General features: G+C 41.7%; 1 protein-coding gene across 7 annotated transcripts in view; it reads left to right on the forward strand.

The window, feature by feature from the left end:
* Positions 1-25,638, forward strand: part of PRLR (prolactin receptor) — a 164,974-nt gene that overhangs the window by 114,487 nt on the left and 24,849 nt on the right. For all 7 annotated transcript variants that reach the window (XM_053201575.1, XM_053201584.1, XM_015076516.3 and 4 more), the window contains one exon: positions 1,532-1,593. The gene's annotated coding sequence lies outside the window, so the exon portion shown is untranslated. The remainder of the gene's footprint in view (positions 1-1,531; positions 1,594-25,638) is intronic.

Genomic DNA, 25,638 nt, shown 5'->3' on the forward strand with positions numbered 1-25,638 from the left:
TTGGGGCTGGCTGTTTGATGTTCAGGTGGCCTTCGTCACATCATAGCCTTCTATTGCAAAGATGTCTGGGCTCTCCATTCATTTTGGTAGTATCAGTAATGTTGAGATGGTGGGGTGTGTGTGAGAGAGATCCTCAGTGGCCCGCTTGTCACGTCCTCCTCCATCAGCTGGATCAGCATGGAGAGTATTCAGCACTTAATTCCTCGAAGGATATTCCTAAGGGTTCTGAATTTTGAAGAAATAAAAATTATTTGAAGGCATTATTTGGTCTGCTACTCTAGCTAGACTGTTTTATCAAGGAACGTGCAAGACAGGATCGGGCACTAAATTAGGAATTGCTGTCCATACACCAAAGCAAATTTTAAAAAGTTAAGTGCAGACACGTATGGGCCAATTTTGTATCCAAGTCCTGAAATCGTTTTTGTTCTCACAGTGGTACAACTAGCAGTTGTCACCTTGTGCCCCACAGACTGAGGCCAGTCAGTTTCCAGAGTTTAAAATGTCCTATATAAAACCCAGGGCCAGATATATTGGAAGGAGCAAGGTGGGAACCGTGATCCGTGATGGGCATAGTCTAAGTGGGACAAGCCCATACCTGACAGCCCAATGATCAACTTTGTCCTCACCAAAAGTTAGTCACACTTTGAAAAGCATTCTTCAGCCAGTGCTCCTGTGTTCCATGAGATAGAATCAAACCTGAGCTTCATGTCGGAGTGGCCAAATGCCCAAAGTCAGCCATGGCTGTGATGGGACTTGTGAATAAATTTTACTCAAGGTCTCTAGGACCAAATTTCATAAAACCTATCCCAATTAGGATGACTGTCAAAATTTGAGTAAGATCTAAAGATTAGATAGTGGTGCTGTATCAGTGTTAATTTTCTGATTTTAATCATTACACTGTTAAGGTAAGAGAATACCCTTATTCTTGGGAAAACACACTGACATATTTAGGGGTTAAGCGGCACCATGACTGAGGTGCCTGGCTGGCTCACTTGGTCAAGCATCTGACTCTTGATTTCATTCAGTTCAGGTGATGATCTCACACTTCACGAATTTGAGCCCCACACTGGGCTCTGCGCTGATGGTGCAGAGCCTGCTTGGGATTCTCTCTCTCTCTCTCTCTCTGCCCTGCTCTCTCTCTTTCTCTCTCAAAAGAAACAAATAACTTTTAAAAACTTTTTAAAAAGGGGTCTCATGACTGCAACTTATTCTCAAGTGATTCAGAAAAAGTAATAATTTGTGTATGCGGAGACAAAAGAATAAGTTAAATGTGGTAAAATATTTAACTGTTAGGGTATCTGAGTGAAAGGTTTATGGGCTTTTACTTTTTTATGATTTTTGCAACTTTTCTGTACATTTCAAATTACTTCATAATAAAGTTGCCAAAAAACTAATTGCAAAAAACTAGGGCTGTCGTCTGCCTGTCACTGAAGTGCAGTGATGGTGGTCAAGCTGGGGCCATAGATTGAGTCAGAAATGATGTCTCCTCTTCTGTCATCCTTAAACTAAGATGAGTCATTTTCTCTTTCAGCTAAAGAACTCTTCTATTCATGGAGGTGAAAACTAAGGAAGGTTTCCACATGAACCCTGAAGGTAAGGGGAACTTGATCACGTGTCCTTCTGTCACATCACCCATCAGTCCTGCTGTCCATTTCAACCAGGGCAGGGACTCACGTATCTTGGCTCACAGAGCAAATAATTCCAAAACAGTCATCATCTACATGGTCTCATGCTGCTGTTCTCAAAGACCCTTTAATCTTCTGAGCCTGTCCTGCTCAGAGAAACCTTCTCTTTTTCTAAAGGAATATACCAAAACTCTCGTATCTTTTATTAGAGATTTTTATTTTCTTCTTCTGTTTTCTGTACTTGAGAGATTTTCAACAATAACTGTGTTACTTTGAAAATCAGGAAAAAGAAATATTATTCTTGTTTTCCCAAGCAGCTCTACATAAATTCTTGCCATAGCTTTCTGTGCCCCTCTTAGCCCCTTAGTACGGTCACTGCTGCATGTCTCCTCTCTCCCACCTCAATGACAGACTTCATGGAAAGAGTCATATGTGTCAGGCCCTGGATCTTCTCCATCTACCATTAGCAAGGGAAATCATTTCATGGCCCAATGGCCCCCTGAGTCCCAGGCACAATCTGCTGGCTTGGATCTCACAAGCTACTGGTTGCCTCTCCCCACCTACAATATCCTATTGCCATTTTGGCATCGGAATTAGGTAGACGTATTTAACTCACATTTTCCCTCTTCATCACAATTCAAATACCATGCCCTTATTCCATCTCCTTAGGATACCAGGCCCAGCTGACAAATCCATCATATGAAGTATTAAGACTCCATTTTACATATGGAGAAACCAAGCCATATGGCTTGCCTCTGTATCTACTACAGTAAAATGGGATCTAGACCCACTGAGACCAACGTGACTGTGTAACCCTGAGAATGCACTCTTGTCTTTCAGAGGAAGTTAAAGACTCTTGAAGATGTGAAACTGGGCCATTCGTAGAAGAAACTTGTGGCCAAATTTGTCCTAGGATTTCCTGAGACCACCTCAGAATATTTACTAGTTTTCCAACATTGAAAAAGTGATAGCCCTTTGAAAGTCATATGGCATTTCACTGTCAAAAACCAAGCCTGAGCTTTCCATTTGGGCCAAAAGTTCTCAACTTGAGCACTGTTAAAATTCTGGGGCAGATAATTCTTTGTCATGGAGGCTGTTCTGTTCATCCCTGAGATCTCAGCAGCATCCCTAACCTCTAGATGCCACTAGGACACCAACCCCACCCTGCTTGTAACAATAAACAATGTCCCCAGATATTCCCTAAGGTTCCAGGGAGGACAAAATGTCCCCCCTAGTGATGATAATAAAATAACACTTCTAGACATTACCAAATGTCCCCTGGGTAGGGGCAGGGGGAAGCACAGTCTGCCCCATGAAGAACCACCACTGTAAGTTACCTCAGCCCAGCGAGAACTTCTGCTTTTCATACAAATGGACTGAAATTCATAGTATCTGGAATAAAATTAGCAAAGACTTGCAGAAGGACTGCCATGAGTTGTCAGAATGAATGCTGTGGCACAACAGGACCCTATGCCATAATGTACCCTGCCTGGGAGTATGTGATGACATTGCAGCTGGTGAATCAACCTAGCCAGACAACCAGCCTCTATGTGTTTCTACTTTCTGGGTTTCTGCCCCTTGAGGCCAAATGCCTCATAGGATTTGTTTGAGTGAAACACAAGCAAAGGAGAACAGGGTAACGCTGAATAATGTGAGTAGTCCTTCCATTCATGAGGGCAAAGAGATCCAGAAAAAGCACTGTGTAGTCTTAACTGTGTTGCAAAGCACCAGGGGATTTGGCTGCTATTTTTTATTTTATAGACCACATTATTGCACTAAAGATTTAGTGATCTCCAATGATTTCATAAAGTTTGATATTTTTCAACAAGTAGAAACCCATTCTTGGCAGTGGTTTGATGGGAAATCCCTTTTTCCATTCCTCAAAGAGTGTAGAGCAAGTGAGGCTGTGGCTGCAGATTTACCATGGTACCACGTGGTGAACCAAGGCCCCAAGAATAAATCCCAAAGTACAAGTATTGGAATACAGTCTTCCTGCTCATCTCCAAGCATGCCTCTTTTTTCCCTGGCTGTTCTCCGTCCCCCACACCCACCTCTCTTTATCCTCCATCATTTATCCCACTGAGTGTTTGGTTTGAAAGGCTACCTCTGCTACCCATGAGTATCTGTAAAAACACAGGCAAGAATCTAAGAACAGTTGCACGGTTGTCCAAGAAAAGCAGAAATACGGCTCAGTTTCAGGGTGAGAAGAACATCCAGAAAGCAATGTTCTTAAAGGAATCCAGGGAGAAAAATCTCTCTAAAAGAGAGATTGCAGTTCCTGGCCAGGATTCCACCAAAAGTGCCACGGTCCATTTTGTGGCCTTTAATCTGGTTTTTGGTCTCTTTACCTTAATTATTAACCCTTCAGTCTTGTCCCAATGTGATCACTCCCTAACAAGCTCTCCCTAGCAACCTCCTCCCAAGGGTGGAACAGAACGTCACTCTGACTGGCATGCCAGGTTCTTTTGCAAGAGCTTGGCATCCTCTGGGCTCTCCCCATTCCATCTCTCCCACATCCAGCCTTTTCCCAAGCTCCCATCTGCACAACTCTGACCTGATTGCAGTGATGGAGGTATTGAACTCCAGCCCACTGTGTCCAGTACACTAGCCATTAGCCACATGCAGCAATTTACATGTAAATTCTTTGAAAATAACTTTTAAAACTCAGTTCCTCAGTCACACTGGCTACATTTCAAATGCTCAATAGCCACATACTCCTCTAGCCTGAGGTTGTTACTGGCAATGGGGAGTTCTGGAGAAGAAGCCTAAAATTACCAGTTGTGTAGGGAGGGATAGAAAAGAGTACAAGGAACAAAATTCCAAAGGGGAAATGAAGGGGGACCAAAGGAAAACTGGATATCCTTTGCCAAAGGCCCAAACCTAACCAAATATACATCTACTCCATCACAAAGCTCTCTATGTTGACAGCTTTGGGTCCTGCTTCCTTCATTGTATGGCCCCTGGATTCTGTGGGCTCCTTTTGAAGCAAGAGACAAAAGCAAAGGGGAAAATGTAACCAGCAGTGTCTGCCATGCCCAGTTATACCCAGAGCTGTGGATAGGAAGGAGGGGCTTTCTACCCCTCATCCCTGAAGCAACCTCCCCAGAGAAGCCCCTGTTTCCTCCACCAGGTCACATCTTCCCACTGTTGGCTTGCATGGCACCTGCAGAACTCCCTTAATACTTGTGTCCAGTACATGTAAGTTTTACTAGCTTCTCTCCACTACCAGACTAAGTACTAAGGGGGTTGTTTGAGCAAAACACCATGTTCTCAGGGCCCTGCCCATGCCTGTTGCACCATAGATGCTCAGTGAATATTTGTTGAAAGATGGATTGATGAGTGGATGGGTGGATGGATAAATGGATAGGTGAGTGTTCTAGCCACTACACTAGGTATACCCTGCCTTTTCCTGAAAATGCATTAAAAAGGCCTGAATCTTGGTTTTCCTTCTTCTTCCCCATTCTCACTTACTGGGTCTGTCCTGCGAGTATTTATTGTTCCACCCCCAATCCCAGCCTAATTCAAGGACCTTGGCCATTAAATCTTTGATTGGACAAGTGAGTTTTTGTTAAGAAAGGGCTTCTTCTGAGGGAAGCTGAGTAAAGGGGAAAGAAGAAAAAAGAGTGAATATAAGCCGCTAAGAGAGACAAGTAATTATCTTGCTGCATCAGTAGCTCACATGTTTTGAATGAAGAAGCAGGTTTGAAAGAACATATTGTACATGACTGAGAAGGGTGGATTTAATCCAGTACAAATGGGATGTGCTTGTATAAGAGATGGACCAAAGTGAGGGGAGATAAGGGGACTTGGGGACTGGTAGTGGTTTCAAGAGGTGGCAGAGACGCTCTGACTTTCTGACAACAGGCAAGGAGGTGGGGCTTTAACCCTTGCACCCATCTGCTGCCCCACCTCCCCACCACCCTTTGAACTTCCAGATCCTCCTACTTTACATACCAAGGATGACCAGAAGCTGAGGGGCCAAGGTAAAACAAGTGCCCAGCTTCTGAGAGAACCCTACTGAACTTCTTAAACCACCTGAATAAGATGACCCCACCCTTCTCTGAGGCTCTGAAAGAGTTTTCCCATGAAATTGCCTTTCAACAACTTGTCAGAAGCTTAATGGCAAATAAAATATCCCTGGGTATTTTAAATAACCCTCAGGTGGACACAGTAATGGACTTCAGAGAAGTGGAGAGAATTCTTAAAAACAAAGGAACAGGCTGTGGGACATCAGGAACTATTGTGGGGTGCCTGGATGGCTCCATCAGTTGAGCATCTGACTCTTGATATTGGCTCAGGTCATGGTCCCGGGATCATGAGATAGAGCCCCTCATGGGGCTCTGTGCTGAGCATGGAGCCTGCTTGAGATTCTCTCTCTCTCTGCCCCTCTCCCACTCACACATGCACCAGTACAGGGTCTCTCTCTCTCTCTCTCTGTCTCTCTCTCTCTCTGTCTCTCTCTCTCTCAAAAATAAATGAATAAACATTTTCAAAAAGTTGAAAAAAAAAGAACTATTGCAATCACTCTTTACTGTTTGGTGGGAGACAGGGCTCATGCTCAACCACACACACTAACACAGGGAGATTGGCTGTCAGCAGCTGCTGAAACTTTTGCCACAATGCAAATAAGCCATTTCTGTATTCCCCAAGTGGGGACCTTTTCCATGTATTTACACCATGAAAGGACAGGTTTTTATTAGGAGATTGTTTTTGTGGTATTAAAATTTTTTATTGAGACTTTTCCCCCCTCAATTATAAAAGTAATAACTTTTTTGGTTGTTTGTTTTTAATTTTATTTTTTATTTTTTAAAATTTACATCCAAATTAATTAGCATATAGTGAAACAATGATTTCAGGAGTAGACTCCTTAATGCCCCTTACCCATTTAGCCCATCTCCCCCCCTACAACCCCACCAGTAACCCTCAGTTTGTTCTCCATATTTATGAGTCTCTTCTGTTTTGTCCCCCTCCCTGTTTTTATATTATTTTTGTTTCCCTTCCCTTATGTTCATCTGTTTTGTCTCTTAAAGTCCTCATATGAGTGAAGTCATATGATTTTTGTCTTTCTGGGACCAATTTCACTTAGCATAATACCCTCCAGTTCCATCCACGTAGTTGCAAATGGCAGTATTTCATTCTTTTCTGATTTCCAAGTAATACTCCATTGTGTATGTATGTGTGTATATATATATATATATACACATTTTCTTTATCCATTCATCCATCGATGGACTCTTTCCATACTTTGGCTATTGTTGGTAGTGCTGCTATAAAGATGGAGGTGCATGTGTCCCTTCAAAACAACATACCTGTATCCCTTGGATAAATACCTAGTAGTGCAATTGCTGGGTTGCAGGGTAGTTCTATTTTTAATTTTTTGAGGAACCTCCAGACTTTTCCAGAGTGGCTGCACCAGTTTGCATTCCCACCAGCAGACATTCACAGAGCTTCAAAGAAAAGGCTGGATTATAATGGGGTCTTTTAGGCAGTCTTCAGAAATGCATTCCAGAAATCCAGGTGTTTATCAGCCCCTCTGCTTAGGCAAACCCATGGAAAACATCCCAAGCCATTTATATTTTGACTTGTAAATAAATTGGCAGTTAACATAACTTTGAGTGTCAGCAAAGCAGCAAACTTCCCTTTCAAATCATGTTGTTCTTGTGGTAATATTAAAATTAATTTCTGTCTCTAATGGTGAGTTGAGAAGCATGGGAATGCAACAATATGTCTGCCAGGCCAAGGATGACAATCATTGTGGATAATCTTCCAAGAAGAGTGTTACAAAGAAAATGAGAAATTGACTAACCTTTTGAATATTGACTTCTTACTCTTTTTCTCCCTTTGGTGGTCTCAGAGAGGGTTGTCTGGAAGACATAACATCAATTATACGTTGTGCCGTGAGGTGATGTTACTATTGTAAAGTGGTGAGTCAGCAATGACTTACCAGGTTCTGCCAGGCCAAGGTCATGGTGGCCAGGTATGCAGATATTTGCACAGGCCCACTCTACCTCTGTGAGCAAATACATTGGTACAGGAAGCCTAGCAACCAATTGAGAGCTAGACCTACTGTTTGTTATGCTAATGGTATGGTAAACTTATTAAGAAATATATGGAGAGATCCTTTTATAATTGACAATGGCACTCGCTTCTTAAGATATTAAGCATATTTTAGCAGATTTTTCTAAGTGCAGCTGTCTTACTTTGGGATACAGAAACACATCAGTATTCAAAGCTCACTTATAAAGCAACCACATCTTTGTTAGCTTTGTTACCCATCCGTCTTTGAGTTCAAATTAATACACATGAACAGCTTCATTGGAAGAATCAGTAGGGTCTCATATCTCTCAGTAACGGGAAGGGCTTGTTGATTAATGGGAAGAACATGTTGCAGAGCTCAAGGTCAAGTGCTTTTTCAGTGGCTCTGTGAATTAAATAATGTATTATATGTGGCCTTATAAACTATTCGGTCAGTCATCCAACAAGTGCTGTTGAACACCTGTGAACATACAAATGTGACAGTGTGAGGGAGCTAAAAATGTAGAGGAAGCAAGACAGGTTACTCTGAGACTTTGATGATGGTATTCACGATGGATCAGCCGTAGGCCAGATGTCAGAGATTTCCCACTTATTTGTAGGCCTGCTGCTTGGTTATAATATAGTAGCTGCCATCTATACATCTATACAATATAGTTGTTGTATATTATTTGTTGTATAGCTGCCATCTATACATCTGTACAATATAGTAGTTGTATATTATTTGTTGTATATATTAGTTGTATAGTAGATGTATACATCTATACAATATAGTAGCTACCATCTCAGTCACTGCAATGCCCAGCCTCTTTGTATCTTGGAAGCTTAATAACCAAGGGTTTACTTGTCACCCAAGTCACAGTTCATTGGGCATCAGCAGGGGATGCAGGATCCTTCCATCTATTGGCTATGCTTGGCTCTTAGGACCTTTAAGTCCTTAATTTCATCTTCCTCTGGCCAGTAATGGGTGAGAGAAAGAGAGAGAATGAATGAGCAAGTGAGAATGTGTGGAAAGTTTTAAATACCAGGACCAGATTAGAAGTACATCACTTCTGCTCACTTTCAGACGCCACAACTCAGTCACCTGATCCCACCTAATTACAAGGGCTTCAATGAGGTGATCTTTAACTATGTGCCCAGAAAGAAAAGGAGAATCAAATTTCTGATGGACAGCAGAAGTTTTTATCATTCCTGGGAATGGTCTTCCAGGATTCTGAGATGGTAGGGGAAAGTAAATAAAGAGGAAAAATGCTTTCACACAATCTTGGGAATTTCTTCTTAGGCATGTTAACTTTCTCAGGTATGCACACAGCCTACTGTCAATGCTTTAAAGATTCTCCCATCAGGCACTTGACCAATGCACTTCATCTTTCCAAGCCTCAGTTGCCCCATATAGAAAAGTGAGAGGTTGGGTCCGAATCTTTTCAAGCCCTTTTTCCTTTCATATCCAAAATTCTAGAACTTCTGCTATCCATTTTCTCCTGAGACAAATAAGCAGGGAGGCAGGAAGCCAATGCCACTAGGGCAATAATTTATTTTTTATTTTAACTTTAATTTCTGTTCTTACTTCCCAAGCCCGGGTTTCTAGAAATTAAAATGTATATAATAGGGGCACCTGGGTGGCTCAGTAGTTAAGCATCTGACTTTGGCTCAGGTCATGACCTCACCGTTCATGAGTTTGAGCCCTGCTTCGGGTGAGCTTGAGCCCCAGTCTGACCTCTGCGCTGACAGTGCAGAGCCTGCATGGGATTCTATCCCTCTCTCTCTGCCCCTCACTCACTTGCAACCGCTCTCAAAAAAAAATTATATATATATATATATATATATATATATATATATATATATATATATATATATAAAATAGACAAGGTTGTTACCAATATAATAGTGATTTTTTATGGCAAAATAAAGTTGTTTTGTGTGTGGGTGAATAGCACATTCACACACACGTATATAACACACACAAAGGTTCCTCTGTGAAAAAATAATCTTCTTTGAACAGTCTTGCAAAACATATTCTCCTCCTACTCTCCTGCCCTGTGTTAGTCAGTTTTGTAGTGATAACATACCGTACTATTTCAGTGGCTTACAACAACATTTGCTTTTTGCTCACTTTATGTAAAAACAGAGGATCCGCTGTGGGCTGGCAGTGGCTGTGCTAGGATGGGATGCACTCGGCTAGGCTTATCTAGGTTCCACCTGTCTTCTCATTCTAGAACCCAGACTGAGGGAGTAGCCACTATCTGGGACATCCTGAGGGCATGTGGAGAACAAGAACAAGAAGGCCTAAGCCAAATCATGCAATTGTTTAAGACTTCTGTTCACACAGCAAAAACAATTACAACCATTCACGTTCCATTGACCAAAGCTTTCCACATGGCATTGAAATGGGATGTGTGTTCCTCCCACAGGATATACGATTATGTTCAATGACAATGGATGGCAACATGCAATCCTGTGACTGTGAGAGAGAAAATATTTGAGGATTATAATCCAGTCTGCTTATACTCCCACTACCTCCATTGAAGTTCTAAATGCAACACTTTTCATGGAGATGAAACCACTGTACCTCCCTCCTTCTGTGGTGGAAAGTTCTTGGATTAGAGACAGTTAGGAGGGAGAAGCCATCAGCCCCAGGGAAATACAGGGATTAGCTAGTCCTCATTATAGGCTGGCACTGTTTTAAGCTCATTGCCAAAAGTGACTCATCTGATCTTCATAACAGCTTTATGAAGTCGGTCCTAGTATTATTCCCATTTTACAGAAGAGGAAACTAAGGCACAAAGAAGTTAAGTAAGTTGCCTGTGAACACACATCTCGTCAGTGGCAGAAACAGGATTCCAACCCAGATGTTCTGGCTCCAAAATCCCTGCTCGTAAACACAATGAAGGGAAGAGAAATGGATGGTTCCGACGCCATGGGTGAGCTGGTTGCTAGTAAGCTATGCTTTTAGGGGAGACATAATAATAATGTCTGAAAGGGGCAGACATTATTTCAGTAAGACATTGCAAGTATGTTTTTCAAAACATACCAAAAAACTGGACATTCTCGGATCATTGGGATATGGGCCACTGTCCTAGGCACCATCCTGCATAATCTCTTCTCTCATGGAGTATACACATTAGTGGAGGGAGACACACTATTGACAAATAGCTAAGGAAAAAATATCATAGGTCATATGATGTTAAGTGCCATGGAAAACAATTAAGCGGGACCAGGGAATGAAGAATACAGAGCAGTGCTGGAGATGGATTGCAATTTAAAGATTGTGGTCAGTGCAAACCTTGCTAATGTGACATTTGAACAATGGTACAAAAGAAGGAAGGGAGATCAGTGTTTGATGAATGAATAAATGAATGCTCAAGCAGATCTAGCTATCCCCATGAGCCTTAAAAAAAAAAAAAAAGGATTATTTATTACTTTACATACCCACCCAAGCTATCCTCTCCCCTGGTGTAACTCAAGCTCCTCTTCTCTCTCAACTGGCTGTGGCAACACCCATCCCACCAAAGGATTTCCTACAGGACAGAAGGGGATATTGGGAATATGCAGAGGTCATTGTTCACATTGTTCTGGGGTGGCGGGGGGGTGGGGAGGATAGGATGAGAGGAGAGGGGTTGATTTAGGTTGTTGTTAGTACATCTAATATTGCATCTCAGAGAAGGCTGAGCATATTTTGCTCAACAAGGTAGTGAGCCAGATACAAAAACAGACGGAGCTAATAGAATTACTGATCAATGAGCAAATGAGAGAGTGCGAAGACTTTGGTGGTGTGCAGAGATTAACCTGACTAATATCAAGACTGCAAAAGAAGAGTATTTGCTTTCCTGCTCTCCCTCTCTCTAGGAATGAGAGGGGTCCGATCAGGAGGAGCCAGGACGTACAAAGCAACCATCCCCCCAAGAACTTTTAAGAAGCTCCAGGGGAACCTGGTGGCTCAGAGGTTAAGTGTCCCACTCTTGGTTTCGGCTCAGGTCATGATCTCCCAGTTGGTAGGTTCGAGCCCTGCATCGGGCTCTGCACTGACAGAGTGCAGCTTGCTTGGGATTTTCTCTTTCCCTTTCTTTCTCTGCCACTCCCTTGCTCATGCTCTCTCTCTCAAAATAAATAAACTTAAAAATTAAAACCAAGTTCCTTATGTGGTCCTAATGGAAATCCTGGATTGAAAACCACTGATTTCTGTGTAGCAGCTATATAAAACACAATCCACAATTTATGGTGTTTTTTTAAAACGTTATTAGTTGATAGATGATCTCAAAAGAAACTAATTACCGTGAAAATAAGGCCAACGTTTTCCACCATCTGTCCAGCGTGCCCTTGTTGGGGAGGATTGCAACTCACCCACATGTTATTCTTGCCTTCAAGCCAAGCAGGCTGCGCAAACACAAGTCTCCCTCCAGTCAGAGATGCTGCTGGGATGCTGTAGCCAGTGAGTGGAAGTGGTGTAAGCGATGCCTCCAGCCATGGGGATGCATTCAGCGCTCTGCTTTTTTTTTTTTTAATGTTCACTTATTTTTGAGAAAAAGAGAGTGTGTGTGGGAGAGGCAGAGAGAGAGAAGGAGACAGAGGATCTGAGTCATGCTCCTCGCACTGACAGCAGAGATCCCAATGCGGGGCTCAAACTCACAAACCCTGAGATCATGACCTGAAATCGGCTGAAATCGGATGCTCAGCTGACTGAGCCACCAAGGTGTCCCCAGCGCTCTGCTTTATTAAAGGGACTCCAGTGCAAAGGCACATGCAGGACAGGTGGCAGTTTATAGGCGGCAGGAGCCAGAAGAGCTCTACCGAAGCCCCTATATGTGATACCAATCCAGGGTCCACTCCAGCTTAGACAAACGCAGCCTCTGCGGATCATCTGCCTCTCACAGCATGGCACACGCCTCCTGCTGGATGCGTCTTCATAGAGCACAGTCTTCACCAACTTCTCCCTCGTGGCACCTCTGGGAGTCCTGGGAGAGGAGGGAGGGAGGGCATCTGTAATCAGAGGTGGTGGGCATTTTATATCGGTCTCTGTATTTTCTAATAGCTTTCACACAGCCATGATGTTCTGACTACACTGCTGGGCTTTCATGGGATGGTCGTTTTATGTAAAACTAGTTCTCTTGTGGCAAGTTCCAGAAGTTTCCCACCAAAGGATGTCTCACAATAGGGAATAAGATGGAAAACTGAGAAATGATAAAATGTGAACTGGATAATTGCAGTGATAAAAAATAATAATAATGGATGGTCACGTGAGCAAGGGCCTTGCTATGGAAGTTCACAAGCAAATGTGTAAATATGTGTTGTCTGGGCTCTGGACAGATAAACATGTGGGCACACGTTTGCATGCCTTCGTTTCCCACACTCAGACCGGGGTTCCCGAGCACTACTTCTCCAGCTTTGCGGGTCTGCCTCAAAGAGCCGCTGCCACGTTCTCCTTAAAGCTTCTTCCCTCCTCTCTCAAAGACAGAAGACTAAGCTGGCTCCACATCTGGTGTTTGATAACACTAACATAGGACCCGTTCTCTCGTATGCAAAGTGTCATCCCATATCTTGGATTCACTTATTCATTCTACAGGCAGTCACTGGCCGTTGACTTTGGGCAAAGTTTACATAATGGTCTTAATCTTGAGCCTTAATCTCCACCTCCTCATGCTCTCCCCACCCTACACAAAGTATGTCTTCTGGTTTCCAAACTAAATGTTGGCATTCTGTATTGGAAAGATGAGCGGGACTCCTGGAAATCAAAGCGTACCTATGGGGTTCTCTCCCTGTTATTTTAGCCCCAGGCCATGTAACCCGGGTGGAACAGCAGGTAAAGAGACCTGGCGGGCAGAGAACCCCAACCAGGCAGACCCCAAAGGAGGCACCTAATACATTTCCTAACGCTAAAAACAATGGATCAATGCATGTAAAATTTGTTCCCAAGAAGTAAATCTTTTTACATTTTTAGGACAAGAGAGACATTTGAAATTTAATTTGCATTCAAGTCAGGAGATGTGGCAGGCAGTGTCCTAACCATTTATGGTGGCAGACTCAAAATGAGGGGGGAAGGCAAGAGGATCTGAGGTGCTCAGAGCTTCCTGACCATCGGAGACTTTTTTTTTTTAATTTCCTGTATTCTTGTTCAAAGTTTCTTCTTAGAGTTAACAAACTCAAAAGTGTTGAGACTTGACATTGATTCGTATCTGTACAACATTCTTAATTGTGAAAATACTCTTTACTGGGTATCTAGTAAGCTCAGAAAAATACAGCAAATGGATGATACTTTTTGTTCTAATTTTTTCTTAGTGTAAAATGTAAATATATAAGAATGTAAATATTCAGAATAAGTTACTTGAAACACATTTTACCCAACAAAACTCATCAGGTAATTTGTTCTTATTTACTATTTACTATTTTTTTCATTGTTCCATCCAATTTATATGCTGCAAAATTGTGGGCTTTTTCTATTTCATCCCTTTTTGGTAAATAAGGTAAATATATCCATTTAAAATCAGGAGCTTCATCAAATTTTACTTTCTAATTTCTTATGTCTTTTATTCAATGCGTTTAAACCAACCAACCAAAAAAAATAAAATAAAACCAGTTCACCCATTTTTCCCACCCCCACCCCTCCACCTCTGGCAACCACCAATCTGTTCTCTACATCTAGGAGCTTAATTTTATAGATACAGATAGATGAAAGATATTTTTTTTTAGATTCCATATATAAGAGAGATCACACGGTATTTGCCTTGCCATGTGAGTTTTGATCAGTCTTAACAAAATTCACAGTTTGCCAAAGCCTGGAACAACTCAAATATCCATCAAGTGGAGAATGAATAAATAAATTTATTTATGGTCTTTCATTCAATATGACATTAGGAAGATAAATGAGATGCAGTGAAAATGAATTTTGTAAAATGACAAAAATTATAAAATTTTGTAAATTTTGTAAAAGGGTAAGTCATTCAGCATTGTGGAATTAAAGAAATTAAAGAAGCCAGACACACAAGCTCAGAAAATGCATGTTGTGTGATTCCAATTCTATAAAGTCCAAAAGTAGGCAAAAGTCAACTGTGGTGTTAGAAGTCAGAGGAATGGTTTCTGTTGAATGGGTAGAGATTGGGAGGAGACACTAAGGGGGCCTTCTGGGGTACTATTAGTGGCCTATTTGTTAACCTGGTTATACCATGGGCATATTCACTTTGCAATAATTAATTGAAGAGAATACTTATGATTTGGGCAAATCTTATGTGTGACAGTCTTTAAAGAAATCCAAATCTTGAATTGGGCCCTACTTGTATCCATCAAGAATTGAGCTTGCCATAGCTACGTAGGTCCTCAGAACAACTGCCTAGCATGATGATCCATTTCTAGAGTCAGGGGAAGTGAGTCAAAATTCTGAATAGAACACTGGGACAATAGTGGCAGATGAGGCAGGCCAGGTTGGGTACTGCACTCAGGGGATCACCAGGTTTTGGGGAGCAAGTCCCACAGAGCGGTAGAGCTGAAATCCCTGGCATTCAAGATTGGTTCAGGGGCTAAGTAGGGCAGAATATGCAGATGGTGAGTACACAGTAGGTCTACCAGTGGATAGACAATGGGGAGTGGTGCATTGGGAACTGAGAGCTGTTATTTTTAACTCTCAGGGGCCACATGGCCTCCCCTCCTATGGTTCACCCTTTCCACTCTGGACAGTGGAATCAGCCCACACTGTGGGAGTGTGGCCCTGATTTTCCATCCAGGGAGAGTAGGTCTTGTTTCTTAGAAAGGCAAGCTGTGAGGCCTAAAATTCTAGACTTTTTTTTTTTCCAACTGTTGGCATGTGTAGAAGAGACTTGGCTTAATGGAAGAGGGTGATGAAGGGAAGCTTTCAGAAAACATGGCCTGGACAGCATCAGCGTTGATGCAGAACAAAAATGAGGAAGAAGGGAGATTTTGTGGAGATCATACCACCGTGGGACATAGCATTGTGGGAAAGTATATTTGAATAAGATAATCGGAGGTGGGAGAGCATGAAGATGGGGTGGGTCGTGGTCTTTGAGGATTCAGAAGCAAGGCAGCTGGTCATGGACAGCTGTGGCTGACTTCCCACAAACCTGCTCTTCATTTCCAAATCTTGAACTTTTATTTTTATTTTTATTTTTTGAGGGTTTTTTTAAATATAATTTATTGACAAGTTGGCTAACATACAGTGTATACAGTGTGCTTTTGGTTTTAGGGATAGATTCTCATGATTCATTGCTTACATACAACACCCGGTACTCATCCCAACAAGTGCCCTCCTCAATGCCCATCACCCATTTTTCCCTTTCCCCCGCCCCACTTCATCAACCCTCAGTTTGTTCTCTGTATTTCAGAGTCTCTTATGATTTGTCTCCCTCTGTTTGAAACTATTTTTTCCCCTTCCCTTCCCCCATGGTCTTCTGTTAAGTTTCTCAAGTTCCACATATGAATGAAAACATATGATATCTGTCTTTCTCTGACTGATTTATTGCACTTAGCATAATACCCTCCAGTTCCATCCACGTTGTTGCAAATGGCAGGATTTATTCTTTCTCATTGCCAAGTAGTATTCCATTGTATATATAAACCACATATTCTTTTTCTTTTCAATATATGAAGTTTATTGTCAAACTGGTTTCCATACAACACCCAGTGCTCATCCCAAAAGGTGCCCTCCTTAATACCCATCACCCACCCTCCCCTCCCTCCACCCCCCATCAACCCTCAGTTTGTTCTCAGTTTTTAAGAGTCTCTTATGCTTTGGCTCTCTTCCACTCTAACCTCTTTTTTTTTTTCCTTCCCCTCCCCCATGGGTTTCTGTTAAGTTTCTCAGGATCCACGTAAGAGTGAAACCATATGGTATCTGTCTTTCTCTGTATGGCTTATTTCACTTAGCATAACACTCTCCAGTTCCATCCATGTTGCTACAAAGGGCCATATTTCATTCTTTCTCATTGCCACATAGTACTCCATTGTGTATATAAACCACAATTTCTTTATCCATTCATCGGTTGATGGACATTTAGGCTCTTTCCACAATTTGGTTATTGTTGAGAGTGCTGCTATAAACATTGGGGTACAAGTGCCCCTATGCATCAGTACTCCTGTATCCCTTGGGTAAATTCCTAGCAGTGCTATTGCTGGGTCATAGGGTAGGTCTATTTTTAACTTTTTGAGGAACCTCCACACTGTTTTCCAGAGTGGCTGCACCAATTTGCATTCCCACCAACAGTGCAAGAGGGTTCCCGTTTCTTCACATCCTTTCCAGCATCTATAGTCTCCTGATTTGTTCATTTTGGCCACTCTGACTGGCGTGAGGTGGTATCTGAGTGTGGTTTTGATTTGTATTTCCCTGATGAGGAGCGACGTTAAGCATCTTTTCATGTGCCTGTTGGCCATCCGGATGTCTTCTTTAGGGAAGTGTCTATTCATGTTTTCTGCCCATTTCTTCACTGGGTTATTTGTTTTTCGGGTGTGGAGTTTGGTGAGCTCTTTATAGATTTTGGATACTAGCCCTTTGTCCGGTATGTCATTTGCAAATATCTTTTCCCATTCCGTTGTTTGCCTTTTAGTTTTGTTGGTTGTTTCCTTTGCTGTGCAGAAGCTTTTTATCTTGATGAGGTCCCAGTAGTTCATTTTTGCTTTTAATTCCCTTGCCTTTGGGGATGTGTCAAGTAAGAAATTGCTGCAGCTGAGGTCAGAGAGGTCTTTTCCTGCTTTCTCCTCTAGGGTTTTGATGGTTTCCTGTCTCACATTCAGGTCCTTTATCCATTTTGAGTTTATTTTTGTGAATGGTGTGAGAAAGTGGTCTAGTTTCAACCTTCTGCATGTTGCTGTCCAGTTCTCCCAGCACCATTTGTTAAAGAGACTGTCTTTTTTCCATTGGATATTCTTTCCTGCTTTGTCAAAGATTAGTTGGCCATACGTTTGTGGGTCTAGTTCTGGGGTTTCTATTCTATTCCATTGGTCTATGTGTCTGTTTTTGTGCCAATACCATGCTGTCTTGATGATTAAAGCTTTGTAGTAGAGGCTAAAGTCTGGGATTGTGATGCCTCCTGCTTTGGTCTTTTTCTTCAAAATTACTTTGGCTATTCAGGGCCTTTTGTGGTTCCATATGAATTTTAGGATTGCTTGTTCTAGTTTCGAGAAGAATGCTGGTGCAATTTTGATTGGGATTGCATTGAATGTGTAGATAGCTTTGGGTAATATTGACATTTTGACAATATTTATTCTTGTCCATGAGCACGGAATGTTTTTCTATTTCTTTATATCTTCTTCAATTTCCTTCATAAGCTTTCTATAGTTTTCAGCATACAGATCTTTTACATCTTTGGTTAGATTTATTCCTAGGTATTTTATGCTTCTTGAAAACCACATATTCTTTATCCATTCATCAGTTGATGGACATTTGGGCTCTTATTGTTGATAGCACTGCTATAAACATTGGGGGTACATGTGCCCCTATGAATCAGCATTCCTGTATCCTTTGGATAAATTTAGTAGTGCTATTGCTGGGTCATAGGGTAATTCTATTTTTAGTTTTTTGAGAAAACTCCACACTTTTTCAGAGCAACTGCACCACTTTGCATTCCCACCAACAGTGCAAGAGGGTTCCTGTTTCTCCACATCTTCACCAACATCTGTTTCCTGAATTCTTAATTTTAGCCACTCTGACTGGTGTGAGGTGGTATCTCAATGTGATTTTGATTTCTATTTCCCTGATGATGAGTGGTGGTGAGCATGTTTTCATGTGTCTTTTGGCCATCTGGATGTCTTCTTTGGAAAAGTGTGTATTCATATCTTCTGCCCATTTCTTCACTGAATTATTTGTTTTTCAGGTGTTGAGTTTGGTAAGTTCTTTTTCGATTTTGGTTACTAACCCTTTATCCGATATGTCATTTGCAAATATCTTCTCCCGTTCCATCGGTTGCCTTTTAGTTTTGTTGATTGTTCTCTTTGCTGTGCAGGAACTTTTTACCTTGATGAGATCCCAGTAGTTCATTTTTGCTTCTATTTCCCTTGCCTTTGGAGACTTGTCAAGCAAGAAATTGCTGCAGCTGAAGGCAAAGAGGTTGCTTTCTCCTCCAGGGTTTTGATGGTTTCCTGTCTCACATTTAGGTCTTTCATTCATTTTGAGTTTATTTTTGTGTATGGTGTAAGGAAGTTGTCCAGTTTCATTCTTCTGCATGTTGCTGTCCAATTCTCCCAGCACCATTTGCTAAAGAGACTGTCTTTTTTTCCGTTGGATATTCTTTCCTACTTTGTTAAAAATCAGTTGGCCATACATCTGTGGGTCCAATTCTGGGTTTTCTTTTCTGTTCCATTGATCTATGTGTCTGTTTTTATGCTAATACCATACTGTCTTGATGATTACAGCTTTGTAGTAGAGGCTAAAATCCAGGATTGTGATGCCTCCCACTTGGTTTTCTTTTTCAACATTACTTTGGTTATTTGGGGTCTTTTAGGTTCCATACAAATTTTAGGATTGTTTGTTCTAGCTTTGAGAAGAATGCCAGTGTAATTTGGAGAGGAATGCATTGAATGTATAGATTGCTTTGGGTAGTATTGACATTTTAACAATATTTGTTCTTCCAATCCATAAGCATGGGATGTTTTTCCATTTCTTTGTGTCTTCCTCAATTTCTTTCATAAGTTTATTCTAAAGTTTTCATCATACAGATCTTTTTACATCTTTGGTTAGGTTTATTCCCAGGTATTTTATGGCTTTTGTTGCAATTGAAAATGGGATCAATTTCTTGATTTCTCTTTCTGTTGTTTCATTATTGATGTATAGAAATGCTACCAATTTCTGTATATTGATTTTGTATCCTGTGACTTTGCTGAATTCATGTATCAGTTCTGGCAGCTTTTCAGTGGAATCTTTCAGGTTTTCCATGTAGAGTAGCATGTCATCTGCAAAAAGTGAAAGTTTGACTTCTTCTTTGCCAATTTAGATGCTTTTTTATTTCATTTTGTTGTCTGATTGCTGACACCAGGACTTCCAACACTATGTTAAACAACAGTGGTGAAAGTGGACATCCCTGTCCTGTTCCTGAGGAAAGCTCTCATTTTTTCCCCCATTGAGGATGATACCAGCCATGGCCTTTTCATATATGGCTTTTATGATGTTAAGGTATGTTCCTTCTATCCCGACTTTCTTGAAGGTTTTTGTTAAGAAAGGATGCTGTATTTTGTCAAATGCTTTTTCTGCATCTATTGACAGGATCACATCGTTGTTATCCTTTCTTCTATTAATGTGATGTATCACATTGATTGATTTGTGAATATCAAACCAGCTATCCAGACCAGGAATGAATCCCACTTGATCATGGTGAATAATTCTTTTAATATGCTGTTGAATTTGATCTGCTAGTATCTTGTTGAGAATTTTTGCATGCATATTCATCACGGGCATTGGCCTGTAATTCTCCTTTGTAGTGGGATCTCTGTCTTGTTTGGGAATCAAGGTAGTGCTGGTTTCGTAGTATGGGTCTGGAAGCTTTTCCTTCCATATCTATTTTTTGGAACAGCCTGAGAAGGATAGGTATTAACTCTGCTTTAAATGCCTTGTAGAATTCCCCTGGGAAGCCATCTGCCAGGACTTTTATTTGTTGGGAGATTTTTGATAACCAATTCAATTTCTTCACTGGTTATGGGTCTTTCCAAATTTTCTATTTCTTCCAATTGATTTTGGTAGTGTGTGGGTGTCTAAGAATTTGTCCATTTCTTCCAGATTGTCCAGTCTGTTAGCATATAATTTTTCATACTATTCTCCAATAATTGTTTGCATTTCTGTGGTGTTGGTTACGATCTGTCCTCTTTCATCTGTGATTTTACCTATTTGGGTTCTCTCTCTTTTTGAGAAGTCTGGCTAGGGGGTTATCAATTTTGCTTATTTTTTCAAGAAACCAGCTCTTAGATTCATTGATCTGTTCTATTGTTTTTTTGGAGTCCCTATTGTTTATTTATGCTCTAATCTTTATTATTTCTCTTCTTCTACTGGCCTTGTGGTTTCTTTGCTGTTCTTCTATTTCCTTTAGTTGTGCTGTTAGGTTTTATATTTGGGATTTTTCTTGTTTCTTGAGATAGGCCTGGATTGCAATGTATTTTCCTCTAAGGACTGCCTTTGCTGCATCCCAAAGGGTTTGGACCATCATGTTTTCATTTTCATTTGTTTCCATATATTTTTTTAATTTCTTCATTAATTTCCTGGTTGACCCACTTATTCTTTAGTAGGATGTTCTTTAACCTCCATACATTTGGAAGTTTTCCAAATTTTTTCTTCTGGTTGATTTCAAATTTTGTAGCATTGTGATGTGAAAATATGCATGGTCTGATCTCAATTCTTTTATATTTATTGAGAGATGTTTTGTGACCCAGTATATGATATACCTTGGAGAATGTTCCATGTGCACTCAAGAAGAATGTGTAGTCTGCTGCTTTTGGATGAAAAGCTTTTGTTCTGAATATCTGTCAAGTCCATCTGGTCCAGTGTATCATTCAAGGCCATTATTTCTTTATTTATTTTCTGCCTATATTATCTGTCCATTGTTGTAAGTGGAGTATTAAAGCCCCCTGCAATTACCATACTCTTATCAATAAGATTGCTTATGTTTGATTAATATATTTGGGTATTTAACATGGGGGGGGCATAAATATTTACAATTGTTAGCTCTTCTTGATTATCAGACCCCATGAATATAATATAATGCCCTTCTTCATCTCTTGCTACAGTCTTTACTTTAAAATCTAGTTTGTCTGATATAAGCATGGCTACTCCAGCTTTCTTTTGACTTCCAGGAGCATGATAGATGGTTCTCCATCCCTTCACTTTCAATCTGAAGGTGTCCTCAGGTCTAAAATGGGTCTCTTGTACACAGCATATATATAGGTCTCATTTTTTTATCCATTCTGATACCCTATATCTTTTGATTGGAGCATTTAGTTTATTTAACATTCAGAGTTATTATTCAAAGATAGGGATTTAGTGTCACTGTGTTATTTCATGCTTGTGGTGACGTCTCTGGTCCTTTGTAGTCTTTGCAGTGTTCCACTCACAGACTCCCCCTTAGTATCTTTTGCAGGGCTGGTTTAGTGGTCATGAACTCCTTCAGTTTTTGTTCATCTGGGAAATTCTTTATCTTTCCTATTCTGAATGACAGCCTTGCTGGATAAAGGATCTTGGCTCCCTGTTTTTTCTATTCAGCACATTGAATATTTCCTGCCGCTCCCTTCTGGCCTGCCAAGTTTCAATGGACAGGTCTGCTAGTACTCTTACGTGTCTACCTTTGTAGGTTAAGGACCGTTTGTCCCTAACTGCTTTCAGAATTCCCTCTTTCTCTTTGTATTTTGCCCGTTTCACTATGCTATGCTGTGGAGAAGACTTAATCCTGTTAAATCTGAAGGGAGTTCTCTGCGCCTCCTGGATTTGGATGTCTGCTTCCTTCTCCAGGTTAGGGAAGTTCTCAGCTATCACTTGTTCAAGTAAACCTTCTGCCCCTTTTCTCTCTTCTTATTCTTCTGGAACTCCTATGATACAGATATTATTACGTTTCATTGAAACACTTAGTTCTCTAATTCTCCCCTCATGGTCTAGTATTTTCTTATCTCTCTTTTTCTCGGCTTCATCATTTTCCATAATTTTAAACTTCTATTTTACTTATTCTCCCCTCTGCTTCCTCCATGCTTGCTGTCACTGCATCTAGTTAATTTTGCACCTCATTTACAGCATTTTTAATTCATTATGATTATTTCTTAGTTCCTTGATCTCTGCTGTCTTCTATACTTTTTTCAAGCCCAGCTATTAATCTTATGACTATTGTTCTAAATTCTTGCTCAGATATATTGTTTATATCTGTTTTGAGCAATTCTCTAGCTGTCATTTCTTCCTGGAATTTCTTTTGAGGAGGTGTATTTTGATTTGTTCATTGAAGTAACCCTGGAAAAAACATTTTTAAGGTGGGGGGGATGGAAGAAGCCTTATCCCATACAAAGAGAGTAATGACAGGGATGAGAAAAAAGAAAAGAAAAAAAATTAACCAAGCAGAAAATCAGAGATTTTCTTATGATATATGGCTTAATCCACAGAGAGAGAGAGAGAAATAAAGAAGAAGGAAATACAGAAGAGGTGTAAAAAGAATAGATTAAAAATGTCTCCTTAAACAAACCAACAACCAGAATAAACAGACTAGAGAAGGGAAGAAATAAGAGGAAGAAAAGGAAGAAATAAATATATATTTTTATGGATTTATATATATAATTGACCAAGAATCAAATCAGAAAATGCAAATCCACTGGACCGATATCTGATGGTTTCTTGGAATCGGTGGCAGTGCTGGTCTGGAGAAGGGGCCATCTGGTTCAGTCAGTGTCAGTCTTGCTCCAGTAGATAAGCAGTTACCAGGCACAGAGGGGCATGGTTTGGTGTAGGTGGGTCCCGCCTCCACTGTGGGCCCATTGTCCATTCCCTGAAGCCCCACCTTGTTGGTGATAGGGAGAAAAATGGCAACACCCCAGTCTCTCCTCCCCAGACTGGGTGTCCCAAACCACTCTGTTCAGACCATCCTCACAGTGCCCCAGTTTTTTCTGCTCCACAGTCTCCCAAGCCTCCCAAGCTCTCAGATGGGATTCAAACCCCAGTGTCTTAAAGGATCCCCCTCTGTGTGCCCTGTTCCTGGGGTTGCACCACTCTGCCCAGCCAGCTGACAAAGGGCCTCTGGTTCCTCACAGTGCCACGTGGACACGAGCAGCACAGTTCGTTCCATGTCTAGAAGGATCCCGCTCTGCATGCCCTGGTTCCATCCTAGACAGCCAGATGACAAAGAGCCTCTGGCTGGCGGGTGCCTGGAGGGTCTTTTGTCCTTGGAGCAGCTATTTGCTTTCTTCCCACAGCACAGAGAGGATTGCTGTCTCTAACTGCACCTCAGACTGGCTACAGAGCCCGAGGCTGGCTCCCCTTCTCCCCAGGTGCATGAATAGGCAGCTGGCTCCAGTCCAGAGAAAGCCCCACAGTTAAAAATTGGTTCTTTGCCTGTTATTTTCTGTTTCCCAGTCCATGGTTTTTTTTCTCTTGTCCAAATACAATCCTATATTTCCACAGCCTCTCTTTCCCCTCCTTTTGTGTCTCCACAGAAGGGGATCCCTTCCCTCCGTTCTTATGCCGCCCTTTTTATCTCCACCAGTTTGAAATCACGTACCTCTGGCCCGCCACGTTGTCCCTGTGGGCCCTTGGAGATGTTTCTGTCACTCTGTAGCCCGGATTCCTGGAATTCCAAGTCTTCTGGCCTCAATACTGCTGTGTTTGAGGGACAAGGGAACTTCAGGTCCCAATACTTCTCTGCCATGTTGACTCCTCTTTCCAAGTCTTGCATTTTTAAACCACAGTCACACCTAGGGAGCTAGTGAAGAGTGAAGCCAGTATAATTGTCTTTGAACTGACGTATGGGGCTGATGTTTTCCTGTTTGGAATGCATCCATGTATTTGGAGCAATTTGCCCCTATAACCGTCTCTAAAAGCAGGTTGTGGACCCTCTTTGGGTGTTCCAGCCCCAGTTGGGATCCATGAGGAGGTCCTTGATCAAGATCTTGCTTGCAGTGGGGGCTGGGAATGGGTGCATAGGAGGGTGGCTTAGAGAAACAAAAAAACAAATTTATCCCTAGACTAGCATCTACCAGACATAAAAGTATGCGTAGTTCTGGAAAAAACACAGTATGTGAGCAGGGTTAACATTAGGCATGGCTCCCTTAGGTTAGCAGCTGTGATTTCCTTGCCATGTGAAGGTGTACTTTCCCCACTGTGTTTGCCCTGCTGGGAATAAGGTGCAGGATGAGTTGAGAAATTACTGATGAAGCACAGTGACAACACCGCTAAGAGTCTGTCTAATTCCCTGGCGTGGGGATTTCAGGGCAGCAAAAAGTAAGTGGTGGCTACTAACCAGATTCCAAGACAGCTGAGGAAATCCCAGAGGAAATGAGTTTGTTTGTTTGTTTGCTTGCTTTTCAGTTCGTAAAATACTTCCTGAAAGCATTTTTATAGGAAAACTTTATTTAAGAGAGTTTCTTTGAGCCTGGACCAGCACATGGAAGTATGAGCATTGGCAATATCTACTCCTACCCGCCCCCACCTTGCCCTCCCCATCCAGTCATTTCTTTTGCAAATCACTTGGAGCCTTGACTTGGCAGAGCTGTCCAGACAGCATCTGACCTTGCCTAAAAATTGTGATTTATAGCATGCTGATCTCAAGCATTTTAATGCAATGCCCCAAAGAGCAGAGAAGTCTCAATAAAAGGATATTCTAGAACTTCTTCAGTCAGTGGGCCAAATCCCATCCCCAAGCCAGGATGAGATAGATCATCAGACCTCTAAGACAAAAGAACTCTTCCAGGGCTATATGGACCTATTGAAGCTGGATTTGTGAGAGCAAAGTATTGTGAGAGCACAAGTAGGCCCCGCAGCCTGACCGTCCTGGCTCCATGCCTGCTCGGGGCGTGGCGTGCTGCTCACTCGGGTCCCTTGCTCTTGTCCCCATTCTCCCTGCCATAGAAGGAGGAATTATTGCACTGTCCGTCACAGACTGTCTGCAAATAAAGCTGATTCTCAGAGGCGCCCAGATTTACTACATTTCACTCTCCCAATGGCATGTGACTGACCATGTGTTACCCCTCTCTGTACTTCAGTGTCCTCACTTGTTAAAAGGGGAGGTAATAGTCTGTGCCACTCATGGGGCTGCTGTGAAGGCTAGATGAGGTGCAAATGATTACAACACTTAGCACAGTGACTGTCCTCCAGACATGATAGGCATGATTATTCCCATCATGAGCCTCTAACCACTTGATTTAAATTAAATGGCCTGAGGAGGCACCTGGCTGCTTCAGTCAGTTGAGTGTCCCATTCTCGATTTCGGCTCAGGTCACGATCTCATGGTTCATGGGATCGAGTGCCACATGGGGCTCTGCACTGACAGCCTAGAGCCTGTTTGGGATTCTCTCCCCCTCTGTGCCTCCCCCA

The sequence above is a fragment of the Acinonyx jubatus genome, chromosome A1 (assembly GCF_027475565.1).
Source record: "Acinonyx jubatus isolate Ajub_Pintada_27869175 chromosome A1, VMU_Ajub_asm_v1.0, whole genome shotgun sequence".
NCBI classification, from domain to species: domain Eukaryota; kingdom Metazoa; phylum Chordata; class Mammalia; order Carnivora; family Felidae; genus Acinonyx; species Acinonyx jubatus.